This window comes from Mastigoproctus giganteus, chromosome 13 (assembly GCF_048544385.1).
Source record: "Mastigoproctus giganteus isolate SK-2022 chromosome 13, ASM4854438v1, whole genome shotgun sequence".
Taxonomy (NCBI): domain Eukaryota; kingdom Metazoa; phylum Arthropoda; class Arachnida; order Uropygi; family Thelyphonidae; genus Mastigoproctus; species Mastigoproctus giganteus.
In genome coordinates, this window is record NC_143587.1 from 113,359,627 (window position 1) to 113,385,728 (window position 26,102).

General features: G+C 38.7%; 1 protein-coding gene across 3 annotated transcripts in view; it reads right to left on the reverse strand.

Moving 5' to 3' along the window:
- SCCRO3 (defective in cullin neddylation 1 domain containing SCCRO3) overlaps positions 1 to 16,907 on the reverse strand; it is an 81,781-nt gene extending 64,874 nt beyond the window's left edge. For 2 of the 3 annotated variants that reach the window (XM_090387403.1, XM_090387401.1), the window contains exon 1: positions 16,663 to 16,840. The gene's annotated coding sequence lies outside the window, so the exon portion shown is untranslated. The other variant, XM_090387402.1, reaches the window with a different exon arrangement.
- Positions 16,908 to 26,102: the final 9,195 nt, after the last annotated feature.

Below are 26,102 nucleotides of genomic sequence, written 5' to 3' on the forward strand. Positions count from 1 at the left end.
ACACTGTTATCTTTTATAATTTCAGGTTTTTGTATTAATTTTTATCTTGGAATTATAAATAGAATGATCAGTTGACATTATTGTCATTGTGGTTTATGGAACACAATAATAAGGATGTACCTTTTTATAATGAATTTGATAGTATGAACCAGAGCTGTAATGCTCAATACGGTCTACGTTTATATCAATATATGTAAAATAATAAAAGAAGCTTACCTCAATATAATATGTAGAACTCTTCTGTATAATACTCTCCAGTAATTAAAACGAAAAAATCAAAAATCTTATATTACAATAAAAAATGAAATAAATATATAAATAAAAAAAAAAGTTTAAGTAACTTAAATCCAAATTATGTGGCACCCTCTGTAATGTTGTTGCAGCACCCTGGTTGAAAATCACTGCCTTAAGCTGTCATAATAATCTTTCTTTTTTGAAATTAAGAACACATTCCACTACATTTAACAACTGCAATCTCTCTTTTTACCATCCAACTCAATGATCACTCCTTGATAATGGTTCCTGTATAGTCAACACTAATATCACCTAGTTCGTGGGTGATTATTAGATCTAGAATATTCTTTCCCCTATTACTTTCCCTAACATGCTGGTGCAAATAATCATCTAGTTGATTTAAAAATTGTTTGCCGTGGTGAATTTTCCTTCAAGACATTTATACTTGTTAGCCTATTCCATCTACCTGTAGAGGTTGTCATTATGATTTTCATAATCAGTGCTGTCTTTTGGTGTTCATAGGCCACAGGTACTCTTCATTCAGAGGCTTCACTACATTTTAACGAACCTATTAAAATGTTCTTGTATTATTTCTAAATTTTGTTTTTAAAGAAATTTTAAAGAGTTTCTATAAATTTAGTTTTGAAGTTATTTCCACAACAATTATTCCAGGACTAACTCACTCACTCACGATGCGAACTTTGGCGACAATAATAATTTAGCCAACAGAAAAAGCTGAAGGAAGAATTCATCATAGAAATCTGTGTTTAAAAATTAGTTTGCAGAATTTTATTTTTGGAATAAAATTGTTGAAATGACCATGCTGAATCCTATTATATTTTTTTGGGGTCCTGTTTTTTCAGAACCTAGGTACAGTGTGTAAGATGCCTAACAGAAAAGACAGCCATATTCAATCTTCTGGTCTCTAGCTTACTTCCACTCTCATTATATGTTTTCTTCCGACTAAGTCATACCAAACAGGCTCTATACTAGCATGTGCAACTTCTGAATCCGGGAAAGTTTTTTTCATGTTCAGGCTGCTTTTGATAAGGAGCACGATTCCATCAGCCCTTCTATTTCCCCTATCCTTCCTAAATACATTGTACATACCATAGTAAAATTCGTCATCCACCTCTATTTCCAGGTGGCACCAGGTTACAATAGTCCTATTATGTCAGCGTTAGTTCTAATTAGGTGTTCCAATTCATTTTTGACAACACCCCTGACATTATTGTATATCCAGTTAAAGCCAAGCATTCTTGTATAATTTATTATCCTGACATCCCCCCCCAAAGTTATTTAGGCTTGCTTCCCTAGCATTACCTTCCCACTCATTTGAAACATTGCTATTCTCAGAACATCTTGTCAATAATCCATAATACTGGCAAGATAACATGTGAATCAATGCTTGCACACATCAAGAACAACTCTTAAGGTGTGCAAGAGTCTTACCTTGACCCATATCATCAGATAAAAGCATATTTATATTACTCCCACAGTATTCTCCTCGGGATCTACTGAATGTGGGGGCACAGACCAGCTAAAACTTAAGCGATTCTCGTGGTACCGTATGGTACTGCTCACTGATCTCAAGCAATATTAATTCGAACATACTATGCGATTGAGGTCAATGCAACAGGGGCATATAACGTTAAATTAATTAATTAATACTGTAATTTGTTCTGGATTGCTTAAGTCACATTTATAAATAACAGGAAATTTTATAATATTGCAAAGTACAGTATTACACTTCCCCACCTGGCTGGCAAAATTTTCTGGGGAGAACACTGCCCCATTTCCCTCTAACTAGTAGTTCCCCTAAACCCTTCGGGTATTGTCAATGATTAGGGTATTGTCAAAACCTTGCACCACCTTTGTTCAAATTATCCATCTCTACAAAATAAATTCCCTCTACCTATGAGTGTGGATCATGTTGATAAAAATTCCCCAAAAGCTTCAGAATACTTCAAGTCTCGAGTCAATCCACATGGTTTTCAGCTATAGTCCCTCCTATTATGCCCAAGAAGAATTGTAGACACAAATACTAACCTAACTCATGGCATCTTTTCTGCACTGTCTTAATTTTATCCAACAAATTGTCAGTTTGTATGTGCTTAATATCATTATTCCCCACATGAATAATAATGCTGCCTTTATCCTCCTAAAACAATTAATGATGTAACCTGACAGTTGGGGGACATCATTAACTGTTGCTCCTAGCAGACACACCTTGGTTCAAGTCCACCTACCCTTATTACAAAAACGTTACCAATTTCCCTGACCATTGAATCAATCAATAAAATAAAATTATTTTGACCAGGGCAATATGTGCTTTTCTTTTCTGTGATCCAAATCAGGTGTGTACCATATAGCAGGTTAATCGAATTGCGAGTCCCTGACGAACACAGTTAAATTTGTTTCTAAAGCAAGCACCTGTTTCTTCAGCAACTCAGGTTCTTTTAATTTAAGATTGGTATACTCCTTATTTTGAGAACAAAGAAAATTGTCAGTTGAGCTATGATCAGTAACTAGCTTGACCTTTGAATATGTGCCATAGGTTATGCAAGTGAAGAACTCATGACTCATACAGGAATTTCCGATGGCCATTTGACAAAGTATTCAAGGAGGATCTTGTAATAAGTTAAATTTTCAAAATTTAATTAATTATCTATCAAAAATAAGTTACTCCAGAATACGGCTATGTGCATAACCTTAAAAAATCCAGCATGTGCTGTGTCGCCAGGATGCCAGATTTCTATTGTATTTTCTTTAAAAACTAAACTGCTGTGGCTATGAATATAACTATTTGAATTTAATTTTCCTGAACAGGAAAAACATTCAGTGAGAAATAGTGATATGAAGTCGTTATTGGCCCTAAATCTTGCTGTACAAAAATCAGTCTGCAAAACCACTTATATTGCAAAATAAAATACTATTGTCATTATGACATTTTAGTTTTATATGGGTAGTTATATGATCAAGAAAAAAAAGTTAACACAACGAACATAGCTGTGTTACAAAGTGCTATATGTTGCCTATGTAAAAATGATTCATTTAGATAATGAACATTTAATTTATTAAAATGTTGGAAATAAACATATCAATAATGATTTTTATGAAATTAAAACACTATTATATCACACTGAAGAGATAGTTGCAACTGCAACCCGTAATACTGATGAGATGCCAACTGCCACCTACATACAAACAAAACTTAAAATCGAATTAATAATAGAAAAATATCAGAAATAAATAAGCAGAAGCCTACACCCACCCAGTGAGGCTAAGCAGCAAAGTTTCCTGCTTAAAGTTGGTGCAACTGCTACTAGGAAAAAAGAGGAAACCCCCCCCTCCAACTCCAGTCAGCCAATGGACAAATGCAGACTGCAAAAAGAAACCCTAAAAATGAAAGTTTAGTGGACCACAGTGACCCCTTTATAGGTGTCGATCCTGTGCAAATTCCCAAATACTTACATTTCTGTTATGGTCTGCTAACAGCAAAAGAACCATGGATGCTCAATGAGCATAACAAAGACAGACAACAGAAAACATTGTCTTAAATATGGTTATTCCAATAGCTCAGAAACAACTCAAATGAAAGGCAAAATGTAAATTAGATGTTGACCATACAATCAACAACCCAAACCAAAATGCTGATATGAAACTAACACCTACTAATTAAAATTAAACAAGATTGCAAATTAATTATAAAAATAAATCTCATTTTAGTTAATTTATTAACCAAACACAAACTTAAGAAAACTAAAAGACAAAAAATTTTAAAACATGGAAATAAATTATACTAAATAAGAATAGGAGTAGCCATATCGGATAAGATGTTACACAATTTATGTCTACCCTGATTGCTTGCACTTGGCATCCATGGGTCTTTTACTGTCGGCAAGCCATGACAAAATGCATTTGGCAATTTCCACAGGGACAATGCCACTTGAAAATGTGGTTGCCGTGATCCCCTAAACTCTTTCTTTTAGGTTTTTTTTTTTTTTATCTAGTAGTATCCGCATTTGACCATGGGTCAGGTTGAGTGGGGGTGGGGGAGTCCTAGCCTGTTTCCAGTAGCAATTGTGCCATCTTGAAGCAGGAACCTTGCTGCTTTACTTCTCTGGCTGAGTACAGGCTTCTGTTTATTTATTTCTGAATTTTTTTTGCAGCAGCAACTAACTATCTCTCCAACATGATATAACAGTGTTTTAATTTCATAAAAATCATTATATGAACATTTAAGTTTTTATATAAAAATTTAACTACTGGAAATAAATACAATTTAGGTTTTTTCAAGGCACGTGCCTGTACCGTGGTGAACATATGCTCGAAGGTGCTCCTGAAATTTAGCAGTTTTAAATGGTTTTGTAAAGCTATTCAATGGTGATTTTTCATCTACCAGGGACTAAAACTCACAAAGGATCTCTAGATCTAGACAGGCTGTATCAGGTCGTCAGATTGACACAAATTTTATAATTTTTATTGTTGTTTCCACTTCTGACAAAAATTCACTCTCAGTTGTGGACAAGGTCAGCACAACCCCCCCCCCCCCCGCTGATTGTCTCCTGCTCCCTGCTAGCCATCCCAGGGCACACTTTCGAAGTGACCTTCCTACAGTTTACTCAGTTTAACGTAAAAACGCAGAAGGTATTTTAATCTTTCACTGACCTTGTTAAGTCTGCCTTGACATTACATTTGTTTATTCGGCATGGGCAAAAATCTGGTGTGTACCGGATGTCTCAAGCAAGCAGATTTTCTACTTGTATGTTCTTCCTGTAAGCAGGTATGTCTCTGCGGACCTTGTAGCTGATATTCGGATGTCAAAAAGCTTTCAAAGAAGATTAAACTTAATTGGAAATGTGATGCCTGCAAAACGATCAATAATGACAGCGATAAAGTTGACACAGCGCATCCCACCTTTTACAGAAAACATTTAGAACAGACTGACCCCATTGGCTGTGATGAGCTAAGAATCCTTGTGAACCCAAATTCAAGTCATGGTTACGGAATTGGTATCCAGACTAGATCAGTTAAAAGATGCTCACATGGATGAGCATCTTTTAACTGAGAATGCAGTCACAAAACTCGAACATCAGCATAAAATGACAACGGAAAGTAATTCCACCATCATGGATGCATTTGTCAGCAGTTCCGAAACTGTGATGTCACAAGTTAACCTCATTAAAAACGAGTTAAGGACCCTCCAAGGGACCTCATCCGAGATCATTTCGAAAATGGAATTCGGCTTCAGTATGATGAAAGCAAACCTCACAGAACTACATGATAGTCATATTTCTGCACCGATGTAACAAGGACATCGCTCACAGAAGCTGAATAAGTCCAAGGATTCTAGAGAGCTTTCCAATCTACAACGCACAGGACCTTATTAAGATTTATAAAAATTATAAAAAGACCAATATCGTGTTAATTTGTCCTGAGTGTAAAAGGAAATTAGTCACATTTCTTTCCCTACAAATCCCAGAAGAAGTGATTCCACTAAGGTTGTTGTCATTATTTGGTTTTTAGGAGCATTAGCAACTAAGGCCATATTGCTCCGGGGATATGCGGTGGTCATGGGCTCGAACCCCAGTCTAATCAAGAAGCGTGTGCTATGCACTACTGCTCCTGTCCAACTGGCTACAGAGGCACCATTCTGCTAAGGCCTCGATCGACATCACTCATCAGGCCCAATCCATTGGTCCCCAACAGCCCTCTTCAAAAGGCAAGAACGAACAGTGTTCTTCCAAGGGAAAAAAATCTCTCGATCACAGGAAAAGACAAATGATGAATATCATCCCCGACTCAGGAAAATGAACTGCACCCCCCCCCCCAACACTGAGGATCAATACCGAGCCATTCAAGGAAAAAACGGGAGCGAATAAGAGTGTTCAACGCAATGAATGATTCTTCCCGCCCCATGGAGAACCAGTGTCTGAACTCCAAACTCTTACCCCTCCTCACATTAATCACAGAAGGACAGCACCACCCATTTTCTCCCGTCTTAGGAACAAAACTATTCCATCCAAGACTCAGAAGTAAGCCGATGTGCTACATTTGCAGATGTCCTTAAATCTAATCATTCAACCGTCTGGACACCTTGGAAGAATGCACCTAGCCTACGGATCAGGCCGCACGCACTGGAGGAAGAGGAGTAACCAATTCCCGGTGTGCAAAGTCTACAATCTGAGGCACCGGAGCCTCTCTCTATCAACCAAATTGCACCCGGAAATTTCTGCACCACAGCAAATCATCCTGAAATTATTCATCTCACCACCACATTGAAGAAATAACCAAACCAGGCCGACCAAAATTTTCAAAGAAGATGACGCCTTGCAAAGAGAAGCAGAAATGCACAAAAAACCAAGTAACTGCACTAGAAAAGCCAAACTACAACATAAAGTCCACAGGACCGCTAATTCAACAAAAATACACACGATTCCGTTGAAAATCCCTTCATGTTAAAAATCAATTTTTCTCTCCAGGCTTTCTCCACAGACGACTGTTGAACAGATGTGGTCTTATTTGAATGAAGACTTAGGTGTAGACACAGAAGTTACTAGGCTCACCACCAAACAACCATACTATGCATCATTCAAAATCACTACAGCAGAATCTAACTACAAACTACTCAGCCTTGCTACATCTTGGCCTGCAGGGGCCCTTGTGAAACACTTCTACACTACAAAGCTTACCTCTACCAGGATGCGGTATCCTCAATATCAAGATCGTGGTTTCAATCCTCAACAGATTTAAACCATGAATAATGAAAGGAAAACCTGATTCACACCCGCCATCAAGTCAAAGTTCGGGGAGGAACATTCGGGTTATACTGAACAGGACTTTCATAAAGGTTCAAACACTCTCACAGAAGCTTGTCAGTGACATGATCAGCCGTCACTAACAGCTGAGGGAGGACATATGAAGATTGAGGTGAGGACTACCTCCAGAACAAATAATAGATGACTGGTGAAGGTCATCAGAGCTCCAACAAGGAAATGCATCCAAACTTCTTTAATGTGCACAATTTTCTATCAAAATGCTAGAAGCCTAAGAAATAAACTTCGGACAATGGAAATTCTTCTCATGTCAAGGTTGTATGACATTTGTATCACAGAGACATAGCTGTCCCCCAATGAAGAAGACCTCGCATTCTCTTAACCTGCTTGCTTCTCAGGCATTTTTGCCTCCAGGGAACAGAGAACTTGTGTAGGCATTCTCTTCAACACACAAAAATTCTCACTGACAAGCTCCGCCACTCTAAAAACAGAACTGTTTGAAGCTGCAAGACCCTCACTCAGCTTTCAAGGCCAGACTTGACATGTGCACAGTCTACATACTCCCCCCCCCTCCCACAGTAAAGAACACTTTACAAGGGGGCTTCAACTGGATCATTAATCAATGCCACCCCAAAGCAACATTACTTGCGTGTGAAGGCTTTAATATTAGCTCAGGCCAACACAGTCTTCGCAGATTGTTATCTTCTAATCTGGCTGCAGTAGGTCTGTCCTCCAGAATTTTTCCCCTACCAGAGGCACTAACCTGTTAGACCTCATCTATGCAACAGATACCCTTCACTGTCGACAGCCAGCCTGAAACAGCCTTCATGTCAGACCATCTACCAGTAGCCCTCATTCCTCCTATCACTTCCAGGACACCCTGGCATCAGGCATCAGTTAAGAAGACAGTGATTAGCCCTTCACTCCTCAATCCACAGAAATGCTGCTTTGCAGCATCCATTTTTCCTTGGGAAGCCCTAAACCAATGTCATCCACAGCTTAGGCTGCACTTTCTTACCTGCTGGCTGCAGTCTATTGCTCGAACTGCAGCATCAACAACAGTTTTAATCTGCTGTCGGAGCAAAGCATGGTGGAGACAAGAGCTCAGCCTTAAATTTTTTTGAATAAACAAAGGCCACATGCACAATGGAAAGAAACATTAAACCCACTAGACAGGATTGCATAATCAAGAGCCTGTGCCCAGTTCAATAGAAGCAAATCTAAAGCCATGAAAGGCTACATCGACAAAACAATCAAGACACGAAATTGCATTTTCCCCATACACCGCCGTTATTTCACGATGAATCTCGGAAAAATTCAGACGTTTCCCCCACAAAAATGGTACTGTTCCATGTACCTCGAACTTGGAGTAACATTCTAGCTGACGTGCCATTATGAACGCTTGCTCCTACACAACTGTTATCGCAATGTCAACGAAACTCACCTACCGGGGGGTGCACAATATGAACTCCATTCCGTGCAGGTGCCACATTTATTGCGCAATTAAACAAGAGATGGCGTAGGTGTAACTTATTTTTTGAATGCCCCTTGTATATTAGCATCAATCAGCACTGGATTGCACATGTTCTTACTCGTGTTTTGAGAAACATAGCACTTATAGACAGGTGAAAAAAAAATTACTTAAATGATGTTAAGATAAATCAAACAATGCTATTTCAAAGAAGTTTTTTTTTTCTCTATCAACTATTCATTGGCATTACACATTTAATCTAATAGGGCATGTTCTGAAAAGTATTTCAAAGAAGGAAGTATTTTTATTTAAAGTTGATGCAACTGCAGAATTCACTGTAGACATGCTCCTCTGCATTAGACTATGAAAGACTATTATTAAGTTATCGTAACATCTTGCAATTCTCAATTTTTTAACAGTAATTTTAAACTACTGAAGAAAACTCACTACATCAAAATGGTTATATTATTTTAAATCACTTTGGCTCAATTCTGGTCTTCAGCAGTAAGCTTTCTCCGCAAATGAAATGAAGTGTTATCTCAAAAAAATTCATCAGTTTTTGTTTTTTTTTAAGCCTTATCATGATATAAGAGAGGTTTTCTACTAGAATTTGGAAATAACAAGCCAATGGAATCTCAAACATTTGGCAAGCCCATTTTACCAAAATAAATTTTTGTAAATGTATTCGTTCTTTTGATTTTTGGAGTAAGTGTCCAGAGTCTGTACCCAAGTAACTAAAGACATTTACTTGCATTTTTTTACATTTATAGCATTTTTTTCATGATTAAGTTTTCTTGTTGGCAAGATGCAAAACCGAAGAACCTGGGTTTCCAGGAAAAAACCATATCATCATCCTGTTTAACTTGGCCACAGTAACAAAAGTCCATAAAAGCTGCTCCCGTTCTGATGGGAAATACTTCTCAAACTGGTTGGTGAACGATCCAAAACCATGCCTTTTCCATATTGCATGAGAGAGCAGTGATGCTACACACTACTAGTCACAAGGGCTTTGGTTTTAGAAAGGAGATACTAGTTGGGGGGAGGAAGAGAGAGGGGGCAGAAAATGGAAATCCTAATTTTACATCGGTCCAATAGATGCTGATTAGTGAATTCCATTATTTTCTTTAAACAAGTAAAGACAGAGCCAAGATTAAAACATTTCAGAATCAAGATGGCAATAACAACAAAAAATGCCAATTTTCACTTTATATCCATATAGAGAGGGAAAGTTTGGAATCAGTGTATAACAACAGTTTTCATTAATTTTTTTGAAATTCACTATGACAATATATAGATTAATAATAATAATAAAAAAAAAATACTACAAGCTATTTAAGATTTTTTTTATTATTAAGCACTAAAAAATTTACAGAATATTAAGCACCGAAAAATTTACAGCAAAAGGATGTTGAAATGATTAATATTAACAACTATACTATTTTTTACCAAAATTCTCCATGAGATTTTATCACTGCCTTACATAGACGTGACATTCGGGTGATTCATTTTATAATAATGTCTTGACTAATATTATTTCAAACAATATACAAGGTTTACCAGAAATTTTATGAAGATGAGCACAACTCACGGACTTCACAGTCTAGATCAGTGTTTCTTAACTTATGTGTCGCAAATATGCTTCAATGTGCCACGGAAAATGCAAATAAAAAAATAATAAAATAACAATAATAAATCCAAGTTTTATAATAAAAATTAATTGTATTTTTGTTTGTTTTTTATGTAATTATGTTAATTTTTTACATATTTTCTTTTAAATTTCATGTAATTCATGTATTCAAAAAAAAGTGATATTAAAAGCGTTTAAAACAAAAATTTAAGTGTATTATTATATATTTATTGATCTTAACCCAACAGAAATAATTTTCCATTTATGAATATAGTAGTGATTGTGGTGTGCTGCAAAATTTTTAGCATCTTTAAAAGGGTGCAGCAACAAAAAGGTTGAGAAACACTGGTCTAGATCCCATAAAGGCTGTATTAGAACACGAAAGACTATTTCCACCCCTGACACCTATTGTTTGGCTGATGCTGTATAAGCTCGCTTTCAAATTGCATTATTTGCCACTACTAATGCTAATGGGTTTAAGTTTGGCATTGGGATGGCCACACCATAATTTGTAACCCCCCCCATCCTTTTATTTAGTTGCTAGAAAGTCCCTGCACAGCTTTAAGCTGTGCAGGGACTGTCTAGCAAGCTTTTGGAAATTGTCTTGTAATATAAAATTTCTTACACACAAAGTCCAGAGAATATTGCATTATGTTCAAGAATGTTTTCACAGCCTTCTTTTTTTATAATTCTTCAATTCTGAGAGTTTCACCTACTCCAGAAAAACTGAAGCAATCCCAGATCATGATGGAAAGACCACTGTGCTTGACTGTACACACTAAACAATGTGGCACCATTTTTTTTTTTTTTTTTTCAGTTGATCGTCTCAACTGAAAATAAACTATGCTTGGATCCAAAAATTTCAAATTTGGATTCATCCATCCAAAGTGGTACATTTTTCCACTTTCCAGTTACCCAAAGCCCACCGTTTCTTTTTATTTTACGGTTTTAATACGGGTTTTCAGACTGCTACATGGCCATAAAGTCCTGCTTGTTTAAGATGAAGTTTTACAGTGATGTAGACATGGAAGTTTCTCTGTTCCTACTAAATCCAGCTCAGATTTCAGGTAAGTCGTCGAGTGCATTTTGAAATTAGTATTATGGTCTTATCTTGTGTTTCCTTTATGTGCAATCATCCTGATCATGGTTTGTCCTTTAAACTACCAGTCCCCTTGAATTGTGGAATGGCAGTTTAAATGAAACACCTAGTTTTTTTGCTAATACTTCTCATGGAATAACTTTCCTTATACAGAGTTATAATAGAACATATTTTTTCAAGTCGATTGCTTATTTCTTGCCATGTTTTCACAAAACACATAACACTCTTTCTGAATGACAGGTGTTCAATTTTATAAGTCACAGGTCTTACTCTTCAATTTATATTACTGAAAAACACTCTAGAATCATCTACAATATTCTATAATACTGAAACAAGACTCATACTTTCATCTGCAACATCTACCACATTCAGGAATCGTCTACACCTTTCTGGAATATTCTAGAAATTTTTATTATTTCAAGTTTTTTGATATTTATACATAATAGAAAATATTTTAATAAAAACAGGTAAACATGTTGGTCGTATTTTAATAGAAACTTTAAAATTAAGAAAAACGAAACATGATTTCAAACTTTTAGGTGGTAGTGTATTTCAAAAAATATCACTGGGATAAAGTATACACAGCTATACTTAGGAGATTGCAATTAGTGCCCTTAAATTCTTCTAGAGACAAATAACATTGAAACCCAGACTATTTGTACTTTGTGTTACCTGAGAACATGTAGGTATACATCCACTCATGGCTAAAAACAACGTTTTCTTTATTGGAAATTGTGTACTTGCAACAGGGGCTCACATCTGGTGAGTATGAGCTTGGCACACCCAGAGTCCTGAGCTGGATATCATCATTCTTCTCTTTCTTGGTGATTCCTCTCTCTCTCTCTCTCTCTCTCTCTCTCTTAGGTTAACTCGGGAATTTTTTTTTTTTGGCTGGTGCAGCATAAGCCTCAGGCTTCCTTGCACCATACAGCTGCTAATAATAATAATAACAGTTTTTGTTGTTGTTGTTATTTGGTTTTTAGGAGCATTAGCAACTAAGGCCATATTGCTCCGGGGATATGCAGTGGTCAATCCCTGACCTTTCCGCATCCTCCGTATTTGATAGTCACGGGCTTGAACCTCAGTCTAATTAAGAAGCGTGTGCTATACACTGCTGCTCCTGCGCACCTGGCTACAGAGGTGCCTTACTTTCAACAGTAGCAAGCACATTTTACTTATTTGCACCTGCCCTTGGTACAATGAAAATAACTTACATAAACAGAAATCTGAATGTACTGCTCAGATTGTCATTTAAAGTTCTCACATCCCAGTTCTATACATTATGGGCTCAGTTACCAATGCAACATTAAACACCAAACCAACCAACCCAATTCTACAATAAACAGAAATCTGAATATACTGCTCAGATTGTCATTTAAAGTTCTCATATCCCAGTTCTATACATTATGGGCTCAGTTACCAATGCAACATTAAACACCAAACCAACCAACCCAATTCTACAATAAACAGAAATCTGAATATACTGCTCAGATTGTCATTTAAAGTTCTCATATCCCAGTTCTATACATTATGGGCTCAGTTACCAATGCAACATTAAACACCAAACCAACCAACCCAATTCTACATTGTATCACACCTATACTGCAGATGATTTCACATAATTTCAGCTCCATAACGTTCCTGGTGTGTGTATATCAGGTCATATAGCCAGGGCCACATTAATGCTATGGCCAGAGGCCTCACCCAAAGAGGGGCCTCATTTTCAGTATAAATATTTTCTAAAGCAGCGTTAAAAATTTCTAATAATAATAATAAACCAAGAAAACATGTAATGTAAAAGCATACTTAAAAACTTAACTTGAAATATCAAATGTTTCAATTTTATTCTTATATCTTTTTATTGCACAATAAATAAGTTAAAAGTTTCTATTATTACTTTATTTTTCAAGTCAAAAAACAAAACATTTCTGACCTGTTATTTTACATTTTTAGCATGGAATTATTATTCACAATATAAATATAAATACCTGTGTAGTATTTTGTATTTTAGCATTAGCAAAGGCACATGAGGCAAGAAAACAGCAAGCTTATATAGCATCGGCCAAAAAAAAAACCTAATTTCACCCATCCACTCGCTCCAAATGTTTGTATAGTTCTGCCTTGAATCTATTTAAGCTATCAACTTCAACAACAACAGATGGAAGTTTGTTCCAGCAATCAGCCACCCGCTGGCTAAAGGCAAACTTCCGCAGATCTATCCTACAACTGTCTTTCCTTGATTTGAATTTGTGTCCTTTCAGGCGATTATTCTGAGCAAGAGGAAGAATCCCATCAGCATTGAGCATGTTCACACCATTCAAGGCTTTATACAATCATGGAAGCTACTAAAAGTTTCATACCTATTAAGAAATATTGTTCAAGGTTAAGACTGGGTCATCAAATGAGCTAATGAGCCTCGTGACAGAGAAGAAAAATGAATGGCTTGCATATATATTATCGGGCAACACAGAAGCCAATGGCAGATATAAGCTAGTCTGTAATCAAGTCTACAAAGAAGGTTAGGCAGGTGAAAGCAGATTACGAGAAATCTTTGGCAAAGGATGCTAAGAAAAACAGCAAGGATTTCTTTACTTATATAAACTTTAAAAGGAAGGGGATGAATCTGATTGGTCCACTTGATATCGATGGTTGATCATCCTGCTTATATAGCAAACAAACTGAATGAGTATTTTGCATCTACATTCACACATGAGGAGTTATTAAGGTTTGAAAATGCCAGAAGGTTATCAAATTGTAGCATGATGCTTAATGATTTTGTAATAACTGAGAGCAAAGTGGAGGAGAAATTGTTCAAGTTAAACATAAGAAAGGCACCTAAGGTGGATGGGATCTATCCAGTTATATTAAAGGAGGCAGTAAAAGAAGTAAGCAGACCCTTAGCCATAATTATGAGAGCATGCTTGGACTCAGGGGAGGTCCCCACGGACTGGAGATGTGCAAATGTATCCCTAATTCACAAATTAGGGATACATTTGTGAAACTTCTTTAGGGATAAATTTAGGGTGACACGAGTAATTACAGACTAGTTAGTTTAACTTCTGTTCTGTTCTGGGTAAAATAATGGAGTCACTGGTTAAAGATGCATTGCAGGATCATCTAGACAAGACTGCAGCAATAATTCAGACAGCATGGATTTGTTAAGGGAAAGTCTTGTCTGACAAATTTGATAGGATATTATGATGTTGTTACAAAGAAACTGGATGCAAAAAATAATTTTGATATGATATACTTGGATTTCAGGAAAGCTTTTGACACTTGCCCATGGAAGACTACTGTACAAATTGGAGCAGAATGGTATTAAGGGTAAGTTGCTACAATGGATAAAAGGATGGTTGAGTGGGAGAAGACAGAGGGTAGTAATCAATGGGTGCTGCTCTTTGTGGACTAATGTTATTAGTGAAGTCCCACAGGATTTGGTGTTAGGCCCACTACGTACTGTTGTTATTTGGTTTTTAGGAGCATTAGCAACTAAGGCCATATTGCTCCGGGATATGCGGTGGTCATTCCCTGACCTTTCCGCATCCTCCGTATTTGGTGGCGACGGGCTCGAACCCCGGTCTAATCAAGAAGCGTGTGCTACGTACTGCTGCTCCTTCCCACCTGGCTACGGAGGCGCGTTAGGCCCACTGTTGTTTTGTATATTTATCAATGATATTGATGAAAGTATATCAGGCTTACTGTCGAGGTTTGCAGATGATACAAAGGTTGGCAGGGTTGTTAATGACAGTAATGGCAGAGTGCTACTGCAACAGGATCTAGAAAATTTGGGCAGACGGGCTAAGTGGCAACTGAAGTTTAACCTTGACAAATGCAAAGTACTGCATATCGGTAGAAGTAACCCCAAATAAACGACATACCAACTGTGTGGTACTACACTTAAGGTGGTAGAAAATGAAAAAGACCTGGGAGTAATTGCACAGTCAGATATGAAGTTTTCTGAGCAATGCAGACAGGCTGCCAGGTCAGGTCATAGGGTTTTGTCAATGATATATAGAAATTTTGCTAGCAGGGAAAAGGAGGTGATTGTCAGGCCATGCTGTGAGTACTGCGTACTGCTCTGGAGGCCTCATTTTAGGAAGGATGTAGATTTGCTTGCGCGTGTACAGAGAAGGGCAACAAGATTGGTGAGGGGAATGAAGGGATCCTCTTACCAAGAGAGGCTTAAGTTCTGCAAATTGCAGTGGCTGGAGACTAGGCATCTGCGTGGTGATCTGATTGAGGTGTATAAGACCTTGAATGGGTTGAGCATGCTGAATTCTGAAGGGATTCTTCCACTTGTTCAGATTACGAACCTAAGGGGGCATAAATTCAAATTACGGAAAGACAGATGTACAATAGATGTACGGAAATTTGACTTTTGCCAGCGGGTGGTTAATTGCTGGAACAAACTTCCATCTGTTGTTGTGGAAGTTGAGAGGTTAAATAAATTTAAGGAGGAACTGGACAAACATTTAGAGGGAGTGGTTGTGTGAAATTTTTTTTTGGCTGATGCTGCATAAGCTCATACACTTGCTTTCTTGCATCACATGCTGCTGCTACTACTACTACAATCAGATCACCTAGCAGGTGCCTAGTCTCCAGACACTGTAATTTGCAAAACTTAAGCCTTTCTTAGTAAGAGCAACCCTTTGTTCCATTCACTAATCTTGTTACCCTTCTATGCACTCACTCCAGCAGCTCTACATCCTTCCTAAAATGAGGCCTCCAGACCTGTATACCGTACTCAAGGTGTGGCCTGACCATTGCCTTATTCAAGGGGATAATCACCTCCTTATCCCTGCTAGAAAAATTTCTGTACATCATTAATAAGACACCATGGGCTATTCTTGCAGGCCATCTGCACTGCTCAGAAATGTATGCTTATTATATTAATATAATATAATATTACATATATATATTTAATGTATATATATATATATATATATAAATAAAAGTTGCCTGAAATCTAAATATGGCCAGGAAGGGGGCCTCAGATTTATATATGGCCTGGTCTTTAAACCAATTACACTTGTAAACACATACTGTAACCGATGTCACATAATGCATTACATTCAGTATAACTTGGTGTTTTTTTAAAGCGCTATATGTTTCGTAAAGTTCATAATGTTAGGGTGGAAGTTGTGCATATATTTTAAATTATTAAATATTTTTACACACATGCGGAGCAAGTGTGATGCATAATTTACATTTAATAAATTGTATTTGTTTCTCAAGCAAAAAAAGGCCCAGCAAGAAGTTCCCGACTGCATAAGTATAACAAGATATCTCCTTTTAGTATTTAGGATAACACCAATAAATACTGTTGGACTATTAAACCAATACAAATAGAAAACCAGTGCAGACCTTTAGTTCTGTTGGGCCGTAATTCTATATGTTCAAAAACCTTATTCCTAATTCATCACAATAATTTTATAGATGAAATAATTAATACCTGACAATGTAAGATGTTACTTCGAGTAATATCATTTTAAATTCCTTCAACTTTCGAATGTATCGTCTCACAGATCCAGATCTGTTCATAGCGTAGATTAATAACATTATTATCAAATTTCATGTTTTCGCATTCCACAAAGAATGAAAATAAAATTACTTCACAAGCAGAAATACTTCCTTACATGTTACTGCAGTTCTCAAAAAACACACATTTTCAAATACAGATTAGTAGAGGCACCCCGCAATTCAGTGAATTATATCCAAAACGAGAGGAAAAATAAATAAATAAAGAAAGAAAAAAAAAAAACCATTTTCTGTGATAAAAGGTGGAGGGATATTTTATGGTACAATGTAATTTTTATTTTCATTTTTTTATTTTAAAATATAAATTCTATAATTTCATATAACAAAATTAACAAGACCATCTTTTCCTCAATGCAATAATAATAATAATGACCAAGAGCCACCACCTGAAGTCGGCCGCGGAAGGATGATCATATCTCTGAAAGGATGAGGGTGGACCTTGATAAACCTCATCGAGCAACAGAAGAAAGCGATAAAGAACCTGAAAGTTTACTTCCAAAAATTCACGGCGCCACTTTACCAAGTCATAAGGAAGATACACAAGCGGTATACTCCACTCAACCTAAGCGAGGAGATTCCTCCCGCCCAGACGGAATAAACGAAGCTTGAAAGATGGACAAAGAAGACACTCCATGGTAGACACTGCAATTAATCCCAGAGGCTCACAACTGGTGAGTATGGGCTTTGCACACCCACGGTCCTGAACTGGACATCATCATTCTTATCTTTCTTGGTGATTCCCTTCTACTTCTGACTCTTGTTTCTTTCCCCCCCCCCTCTCTCTCATTCTCAGGGTAATTCAGAAATTTTTTTTTGGCTGGTGCAGCATAAGCCTCAGGCTTTGTTGCACCATATAGCTAATGATAATAATAATAATAACCTCGATCAATACCACATAGATAAAATGGTTTCCAATGGTTCAGGAGTGGAATGTTCTTCCCCGAGTCTGAAGGATTCATGCTCGACATACAAGACTGGATAATCAACAATAAAAATAATAAGGAGGCGCGATTAGCCCAGTGATTAAGACGCCTGACCACTAATATCAATATAACGACTTAGATTACAAACGTAATATAATTAATTATATTGAACATAATTAATAACATAACATAATTAATAACATAACATAATTAATTATAATTAATTAATTAATTAATAGAATCATGACTCAGACCAGAGCATCAAAGCAAAAGGCTCAAGCTAATGGAAGTGCTGTGGCTCAGAGCAGAACCGAGGGGGGCAGTTGTCCTCTGACTCACAGCCTTATAAAATGCACTGTTTGCTTGATATTTGCAGAGCAATCGGGTACGGGACATGATACTGCCATGGGGGATGTCTTTGTGTGTGCGCGATGCAAGGAGTGTATCGATATCAAGCAACAACTCAGCGTCCTTGTGGGCCTATATGAGAGCTTGAAGGACAGGGTGGATGCCCTCGAAGAAACTAAATTGAGGGGCCCATCAAGCTCTCAGCTGCCCACATCAACGCCAGAGCTTGCACTTGGGCATCACGTGACACAGAGACAACCCCCAAGGCAGAATGCGCTGGTCCCGAAGGAACTAGTAGTTGTTGGTGACTCTATTGTCAGGGAAACGGGGAACATGCTTTTTAAAAGGATAGATGGAACAGGACCAGGGTATGTCTGCCAGGGGCAAAGGTTGATGACGTTGTAGAGCGAATATCATCTTTTAAGGGCACAAAAGGTGATATCGTTGTACACGTTGGCACTAATAATATTAAGAGTAGGAGACCGGCAGAATTACTTAACAAGTACAGGTCACTGCTGAACAAAAGCCGTGAATTAGGGTTGAATTTGAAAGTGTCTGCAATTCTGCCCAGACACGATAGGAGGGAGTATATGATGAGAGCCTTGTCGATTAATTCGGCCCTGGAAAGATTGTGCAAGGCTCAAGGGGTAGAATTTTTTTCAGCCTGGACTGTACTTGTTAACAGGAGAGATTGCTTCTACAGGGATGGGATACACTTAAATAGAAAGGGTGCAAGAATATTTGCTGATGCTATCGAGGCAGTGTTAGGTGGGTCGGAAAACTGCTAGCTTGGGGGGAGACAAAGACCAATAGATTGACAGTACCCACTGGCAGAGGTGAAAGAGATTCTTGCACTGCTTCTATTAGAATGAGCAGAAGCCTGAAAAACAAGATGCATGGTATTTCAGAGACTGCTGGGAGCCATTGCGGTACAAGTAAACACATGGGTTGTGTTAGGGTAGCTTAGAATAGAAACAGGTGCAGGTATACTTGCGTGTACACCAATGCTAGGAGTTTAGTAAATAAATTTGATGAATTTGAGGTATTGCTCAAAACATCGAAGGCAGACATTGTTGGGATATCTGAGACGTGGTGTCACACAAATATAAGGGATGCAGAACTGCAATTTGGGGAGTACAACGTCTACAGAAAGGATAGACAGGATAGGAAGGGGGGGAAGGGGTTATGCTATTAGTTAAGAAACACATAAAAACCAAGGAAGTGAAGCCAGTCGACATCGCTGGACAGTGCAGTGTTGAGTCAGTTTGGTGTGACATAAGCATTGGGAGATCAAAATTGAGAGTAGGAGTGTGCTATAGGCCTAATGACTCTGATGAGTATAATAAGAAACTGTACAGGGAAATAGAGTGGGCCAGTAAATCAGAGAGTCTTATAATGGGGGATTTTAATTTCCCAGATATTGACTGGAATTTGTGGGTTAGTCACTCACACACTAGCAAGGCTTTTGTCGATTTATTGGATAATTGTTTTCTACATTAGCATGTTCGGGAGGCAACTAGAGGGAGTAATACTCTGGATTTGATTATCAGCAGTGATTCTTCATGCATTAAGAATCTGCATATAAATGAACCACTAGGTGGCAGTGATCACAGTGTGCTGAAGTGGGATTTACTCAAAGAGGAAACTACCATTAGGGGTAAAGGGAAGGGTTATTGCTTCCGTAAAGGCGACTACGATGGACTGAGACAGTATTTAAATTCTATAAAGTGGGACCACCTGATGATGTTACCAACAGCAAATTCAAAATGGGAAGCATTCAAAGAACTTATCTTGGAAGCTACTAGGCTTTACATACCAACTAAGAAATATTGTTCAAGGTTTAGGCCAAAATGGATATCAGATGAACTAATGAGGCATATGGCAGAGAATAAAAATGCATGGGATACTTACAAATTACCACATGACACAGAAGCTTATGATAGATACAAGTTGATATGCAACCAAGTTACAAAGGAGGTTAGGCAGGCGAAGGCAGATTACGAGAAATCCTTCGCAAGGGATGCAAAGAAAAACAGCAAAGAGTTCTTTACTTATGTAAACTCTAGAAGGAAGGGGATGAATCAGATTGGTCCACTTGAGATTGATGGGTCAACTGTTGATGATCCCGCTCAGGTAGCTAACAAACTAAATGAATATTTGGCATCGACATTCACACATGAGCAGTTATTCAGCGAGGGGAATGCCAGAGGTGTATTCAACTCTAGTAGTAAGCTACAGAATCTTGAAATAACTGGGAGTAAAGTGGATGAGAAACTGTTGAAGATAAACACAAGAAAGGCACCCGGGGTGGATGGGATCTATACAGTTATATTAAAGGAGGCAGCAAAGGAAGTAAGCAAACCCTTAGCCATAATTATGAGAGCTTCCTTGGACTCAGGGGCGGTACCCATAGACTGGAAATGTCCAAATGTGACCCCAAATCACAAATGAGGATCAAAGGCTGACACAAGTAATTATAGACCTGTGAGCTTAACTTCTGTTCCAGGAAAATTAATGGAGGCACTGGTTAAAGAAGCACCGCAGGATCATTTAGACAAGACTTCAGTTATAGCTCGGACACAGCATGGTTTTGTTAAGGGGAAGTCTTGCCTGACCAATTTGATTGGATACTATGATGCAGTCACAAAAGAACTGGATGCAGGGAATAGCTTTGATATTATATACTTGGACCTTAGAAAGGCTTTTGATACTGTTGCACATGGAAGACTGCTACACAAATTGCAGCAGTGTGACATTGGAGGAAAATTGCTGCTATGGATAAAGGGGTGGATGAGGGGGAGAAGACAGAGAGCGGTAATCAATGGACACTGCTCATCGTGGACTAATGTTATTAGTGGAGTCGCTCAGGGCTCAGTGTTGGGTCCATTATTGTTTTCTGTATTTATAAATGATATTGATGAATGTATATCAAGCTTAATGTCCAAGTTTGCAGACGATACAAAGGTTGGCAGGGTTGTCAAGGACACTATTGACACTATGGTGCTGCAACAGGATCTGGAAACGTTGAGCAGATGGGCTGAGAGGTGGCAAATGAAGTTTAACATTGACAAATGTAAAATGCTACACATGGGAAACAGCAACCCCAGAGCAACGTATCAACTCTGTGGTACTACACTGACAGTGGTAGAGAATGAAAGGGACTTGGGGGTGGTTGTGTAGGCAGATATGAAGTTGTCTGAGCAGTGTAGACGGGCTGCAAGAGTAGCTCATGGAGTATTGTCAATGACATACAGGAATTTTTCCAGCAGGGATAAGGAAGTGATTATTCCCTTGTATAAGACAATGGTCAGGCCACACCTAGAGTACTGTATACAGGTCTGGAGGCCTCATTTCAAGAAGGATGTAGAGCTGCTGGAACGAGTACAGAGAAGGGCAACAAGATTAGTGAATGGAATGAAGGGTTGCTCTTACGAAGAAAGGCTTAAGTTTTGCAAATTACATTGTCTGGAGACTAGGCACCAGCGAGGTGATCTGATAGAGGTGTATAAAGCCTTGAATGGTTTGAGCATGCTCAATTCTGATGGGATTCTTCCTCTAGCTCAGAAGAATCACCCGAGAGGGCATAAATTCAAATTGAGGAAAGACAGATGTAGGATAGACGTGCGGAAATTTGCCTTTGGCCAGCGGGTGGTTGGTTGGTGGAACAGACTTCCATCCCTTGTAGTAGAGGTTGATAGCCTAAATAAGTTTAAGGCTCAGCTGGACAGGTATTTTGAACGAACAGAGGGGTGAAGTGGAAGGGTTTTTTTTTTTTTTTTTTGGCTGATGCTGCATAAGCTTGCTTTCTTGCATCAAATGCCTCTACTAATGCTAATGCTAATGTTAATGCTAACTCGGTTTAGAATCCTACCGCGACAAAAAAAAAAAAAAAAAAAAAAAATCGTGAAAGTCCCTTCATTGGATCTACATACCGCAAGGTAGAAATGACGTCTGAGGCAGAGCGGCGCCAGCTGGAACCACTCCCATAACAACCAACCATAGCAGACACTACAATGGCCTGTCTTAGCTTTGGCATACAGTGGTGGATGCCAAAACTAAGGTAGATGTCTGCGCGTGTAGCACAGTTACGTGCACACTGTGTTTTCTGTGAAGATTTTGTATAATTTTGCTAGGTGCTTACTTGTCTGCTGGGGTAGCCCACTGGTATAATCGCAGTCCTCCCCACAAACGAGTGGAAAAGGCCCTGGTTCGAATCCTGTCGATGACCCGAGGAACTTTAATGGCTTTTTTCAATTTGTGGCTGAGTTAGCCTGTCTCAGGCGTAGATGACAAGGTTTTTTCTGGGCCCCAGAAACTGGGATTTTTTCGTCCAGCAAAACAGGCAAATCCACCAGAGAACACATACAATTTACAGACACAAATTCGGGTTATGTATTAAATTACGGGTGACCCTAATATAATAATTTGAAAGCTAAGGTTGATCTACCTCCATAGCTGGATGAAGACGAGAAGTAGAAATATTAAACATACTAAAAAAAAAAAAAAAAAAAAAAAACTATTATATTTAATAGTTTTTTCGGCCACCCGAATAATTAAATTCAACTGCCGTGCTGTGTGTCATGTCTTTTAAACGCGCGTGTTCTATGGTCGATTTGTCTGTTTTGTTGGAAGAAAAACGCCAGTTTCTCTGGGGGAACCTTGCTATCTACTCACGAGACCGACTAACTCAGCCACGTTGTAAAAAAACCCATTTCCTCGCGTCATCAACGGGATTCGAACCGGTCTTTTTCCACCCGGTGTGGGGAGAACGGTGACGATACCACTGTGCTACACACGCAGAGAAAATTGAACATACTGCAGATAAACGAACCACTAGGTGGCAGTGATCACAGTGTGCTGAAGTGGCATTTACTCAAAGAGGTAACTACCATTAGGGGTAAAGGGAAGGGTTATTGCTTCCGTAAAGGCGACTACGATGGACTGAGACAGTATTTAAATTCTATACAGTGGGACCAACTGATGATGTTACCAACAGCAAATTCAAAATGGGAAGCATTCAAAGAACTTATCTTGGAAGCTACTAGGCTTTACATACCAACTAAGAAATATTGTTCAAGGTTTAGGCCAAAATGGATGTCAGATGAACTAATGAGGCATATGGCAGAGAAGAAAAATACATGGGATACATACAAATTAACATGTGACACAAAAGCCTATGATAGATACAAGTTGGTCTGTAACCAAGTTACAAAGGAGGTTAGGCAGGTGAAGGCAGATTACAAGAACTCTTTGGCAAGGGATGCAAAGAAAAACAGCAATGAGTGCTTTACTTATGTAAACTCTAGAAGGAAGGGGGTGAATCAGATTGGTCCACTTGATATCGATGGGTCAACTGTTGATGATCCTGCTCAGGTAGCTAACAAACTAAATGAATATTTTGCATCGACATTCACATATGAGAAGTTATTCAGCGAGGGGAATGCCAGAGGTGTATTCAACTCTGGCAGTAAACTAGAGAATCTTCTAATAACTGAGAGAAAAGTGGAGGAGAAATTGTTGAAGATTAACACAAGAAAGGCACCTGGGGTGGATGGGATCTATCCAGTTATATTAAAGGAGGCAGCAAAGGAAGTAAGCAAACCCTTAGCCATAATTATGAGAGCTTCCTTGGACTCAGGGGAGGTACCCATAGACTGGAAATGTGCAAATGTGACCCCAATTCACAAAGGAGGATCAAAGGCTGACACAAGTAATTATAGACCTGTGAGCTTAACTTCTGTTCCAGGAAAATTAATAGAGACACTGGTTAAAGAAGCACTGCAGGATCATTTAGACAAGACTTCAGTTATAGCTCAGACACAGCATGGTTTTGTTAAGGGGAAGTCTTGCCTGACCAACTTGATTGGATATTATGATGCAGTCACAAAAGAACTGGATGCAGGGAATAACTTTGATATTATATACTTGGATCTTAGAAAGTCTTTTGATTCTGTTGCACATGGAAGACTGCTACACAAATTGGAGCAGTGTGACATTGGAGGCAAATTGCTGCTATGGATAAAGGGGTGGTTGAGGGGGAGAAGACAGAGAGTGGTAATCAATGGACACTGCTCATCGTGGACTAATGTTATTAGTGGAGTCCCTCAGGGCTCAGTGGTGGGTCCATTATTGTTTTCTGTATTTATAAATGATATTGATGATGGTATATCAAGCTTAATGTCCAAGTTTCCAGATGATGCAAAAGTTGGCAGAGTTGTCAAGGACACTACTGACACTATGCTGCTGCAACAGGATCTGGAAACGTTGAGCAGATGGGCTGAGAGGTGGCAAATGAAGTTTAACATTGACAAATGTAAAATGCTACACATGGGAAACAGCAACCCCAGAGCAACGTATCAACTCTGTGGTACTACACTGACAGTGGTAGAGAATGAAAGGGACTTGGGGGTGGTTGTGCAGGCAGATATGAAGTTCTCTGAGCAGTGCAGACGGGTGCAAGAGTAGCTCATGGAGTATTGTCAATGATATACAGGAATGTTTCCAGCAGGGATAAGGAGGTGATTATTCCACTGTATAAGGCAATGGTCAGGCCACACCTAGAGTACTGTATGCAGGTCTGGAGGCTTCATTTCAAGAAGGATGTAGAGCTGCTGGAACGAGTACAGAGAAGGGCAACAAGATTAGTGAATGGAACAAAGGGGTGCTCTTACGAAGAAAGGCTTAAGTTTTGCAAATTACAGTGTCTGGAGACTAGGCACCAGCGAGGTTATTGTTATGTTACTTGTTATTTGGTTTTTAGGAGCATTAGCAACTAAGGCCATATTGCTCCGGGATATGCGGTGGTCATTCTCTGACCTTTCCGCATCCTCCGTATTTGGTGGTGACGAGCTCGAACCCCGGTCTAATCAAGAAGCGTGTGCTACGCACTACTGCTCCTTCCCACCTGGCTACGGAGGCGCCTCACCAGCGAGGTGATCTGATAGAGGAGTATAAAGCCTTGAATGGTTTAAGCATGCTCAATGCTGATGTGATTCTTCCTCTAGCTCAGAAAAATCACCTGAGAGGGCATAAATTCAAATTGAGGAAAGACAGATGTAGGATAGACGTGAGGAAATTTGCCTTTAGCCAGCGGGTGGTTGGTTGGTGGAACAGACTTCCATCCCTTGTGGTGGAGGTTGATAGCCTAAATAAGTTTAAGGCTCAGCTGGACAGGTATTTGGAACGAACAGAGGGGTGAAGTGGAAGTGGGTTTTTTTTTTTTTTTTGGCTGATGCTGCATAAGCTTGCTTTCTTGCATCAAATGCCTCTACTAATGCTAATGCTAATGCTAATGCTAATACTGCATCCACTGTAGCGCAGGGTAAAGTCACTCGCGTTCAAACCTTAGGCAGAGGGATCGGTTCGAAAAGTCGGAGACAGTCTCTCGCGGATGACATTGGAGCAAGTGGCTCTGTCTCCCGTATGGCCACCACTACTGGAGTTCTTCCAGGCAACTGCGCTAGTGACCAACCAGTAGGGAAGAAGCCCATGCATGATTTGGAGCATTGAAATGAATACCTTTATCATGACAGCATACTACGAAATATCGTAACTATAGACGGACATGACAATGTGCAGGACGAAACTACACACAAAGTGGTTGGGACGATTCCCGACGGTTCATGTCCAGGAAATAGCAGACGAGACACACCCACTAACGTCACAAACAACAACCTGATAGTTCCTGCCATCTTAGAAAAAAATAATAATAAATAAACAAAGCATGAATTGGAGCATCGAAATAAATACATTCATCATGCTATTATACTTTTAAATAACGAAACTAAAGACAGACAGGGCAAAACTACATATAAAGTGGTTGGGACGATCCCGTCTGTTCGGATCCCGAACAGCAAAAGCAGACGACAGACGAGAAACACACCATCGTCGCAAAAAACAACCTAATAGCATCTGCAATCTTGAAAAAAAAATTTAAAGCAGTCTGTGAGCGACCAACTACACTCGTGTGCAAAACTTAAGGACGAACACTATTTCTAAAGGTTACAACCACAAAATCTTTATTTAAGGTACTCTTTACTGATGAGAGTAGATTCAGTCTCAGCAGCGATTCTGGACGTCAGCT